Source organism: Anneissia japonica, unplaced genomic scaffold (assembly GCF_011630105.1).
Source record: "Anneissia japonica isolate Jap-2015-1 unplaced genomic scaffold, ASM1163010v1 scaffold1417_len1240632_cov203, whole genome shotgun sequence".
In the NCBI taxonomy this organism is placed as follows: Eukaryota; Metazoa; Echinodermata; class Crinoidea; order Comatulida; family Comatulidae; genus Anneissia; species Anneissia japonica.
Genome location: NW_022727891.1, coordinates 272,832 through 275,460, shown reverse-complemented (window position 1 = coordinate 275,460; position 2,629 = coordinate 272,832).

Sequence of the window (2,629 nt, the reverse complement as noted above, 5' to 3'; positions counted from 1 at the left end):
GGACTGGCCCCCCCCCTAAATCCGCCCCTGAGTACTGTATTAGGGCGAATGTACTTGAATACATTCCCTGAGTAGCGAAAGAAAGAAAGAGTAGAGTATTCATAGAAATACCTCAAGATAGTTTAGTTTTTGTCATCGTTTGGAGATCGCAGAACATCAAACTTCGATCTTATCGTTATTCAATGAAAAACCAAATGTCTAATATTAAAGCAAAATTTGTTTTGCATTTAATTGATCTAATGTTTTTTAACATATCATTTCTATTATTATAATTTTTTCAGCTTTACATTGAAATCGAAAGGAAGTAAAACTAAAAATTGTGGCATTGCAGCATATTTTCATACCATAAAAAACACAAGGCAAAAAATAAGCATATTAAATATTCAATCTTTCGTCTGGACATTATTTTCCAATAATGTACCTTTGGGAAAGCTCAAACCTAATTTCTGGACTCATTATTCCTCAACTCCATTAATGGCGCTCAGTGTAGGGCCGAGGGGTAAGACATAGGCCTACCTCGCATCGGAAAGCAATTCGACGGAGTGGAAAATTTTCTGTCTTCAGATTGAGAGATCCTGTGTAGGCCTACTAAGGGGAGTTTTCGGAACTTCACCTGGTCCCATCGGCTTTCCAGTCGGGACGGGGATTGGATTGTATTTATTCGGTGTAAACACCAAGGATAGCCCACGAAAGTCTGGAAGAAGACTTATTTGGATAAAAGACAATAAAAATATTAGACAGTTGTTCATTACATACTTAAAGAATTTTCCCATTAACTCCATGGCCTATTGCCATCATTATCATTGACATCGTGTTCATTAATCACAATTTTATCCTCCTTTTTTTTCCACCTGGAAGTGTTGCTTTTACCATACGCCGTCATTTTTCATAAAGTAATTTTCAGTAACTGAACTGAACATTTTTTTTCTCGTTGATTTATTGTCGTTCTACGTACCTGTATTTCCTCTCAGAAATTTACTATAATTGTATTTTAAAATTTAATGTTTTTCGTTTCAATTATTTTTTAGTTGACTGCAGCTCATCAATTTTTTTTTCCGAGTTTATAACTGAAATGCTTATAATGGCAGTAATGGCGTTTCATAGTAATGGTAGTAACGGCGTTTCATAGTAATCCATACGTATTTTTAATCTCTTCCTGTTTGAAGAGTATGTGCGAGAAGGAAGTAGGCCTCTAGTTCATTGTTTACTAAATTTGTTAAATGTTACAAGGGCCATTGTTACTCTATAGGTTTGTGTTATGGGTATTGAATTACCAGCCAATTTTTCTGGCTGAGGAAATATTACTTTTTTCTAGCGCTAGGTCCTTTCATAGAGATATTAATTATTATTAGGCTAGGCTAGGCCTCCGATACATGTTATGTTTTTTAATGTGACTCACACGGCGGATATGAAGCTTCATCCTTGCTAAAAGGCCGTGCCCATGATTGTTAGCCTGTCAGGCATGGGCTTACGGTACTTCATTGGAAAAATCACTTCATTTTGATATATTGAAGCAGACCAAAGCAGCATTTGCATTTACAGCTCTACTAAATCACTTATTCTTAACTATCTCATAAAAAGAGCAAGGCTACGCTTATTTTTACCATTCTATTGTCTTTATTTCAACAGGACATTAATTACTACGTACAGTATAAACTGTATCAGGTCATACTAATTACCGTCAACAACAACCGTCAGCGACGTGTACAGTAATACTAATTACCGTCAACAAATGTTGTTGACGGTAATTAGTATGTGTGTACAATAATACTGTAGTACGTTACCGTCAACAACCGTCATACAATTAGTGTCAACAACCGTCAATATATTGTCTGCTAAAAGGGCCAACATTTCTAATGAAATTAATTAAATACTAATATTGATGATAAATATAATATTAATAATAATTATAGCGATAATAATATAGGCAAATGGATTAATGATAATATTGATAATGGAACTAATATTACTCATAATGATGATAAAAATAATAATAGGCCTAATAATAATAACAATAATAATAATGTAAAGAACCTAGTACGTCCTTCGAGAAGTGTAGGGGTTACCCCGGTGTACTGGTCCATTAAGTCCCCTGTTGTTAAATGGATATGCCAAGTAGGAGAGTGATTAAGTTCACGTATTGGCATATCCTTGGCGCTCGTGCCTAAGAAATGAAATGGAATTGTTTATCATGTCAAGTTAAATACTGGCAGTTTGTTAACTTTTACTTTATTATTCTTGAAGGTAATTAGAGTGTTGACAGTAATTAGTATACTACTTAGCGTAAAAAACTGTCAACCACAACCGTCAACACACGTTCTTGACGGTCGTAATTAGTATGACCAAATGTATCAGTCGTGATAGATTAGTAGCAGTATGGTTGGTTTGGTATAAATAATAATATGCAGGCATTAGGCTAGACAATTTTCATGAAATAGATACACATACCTAATTGAAAACTATTATTAACCTACTGTTACCTGCCAATCTAAAAATTGCTTGTGTCTTTAGGTGAAACAGCCTTCGCTCTAATTTCCTCATCGTTTGGATAGGATAATAATCTGTTGGCCTTGATTGTAGAATTCTTAATTTGAAACCAATAAAAATGTATACGTACTGCTTTGTTTCG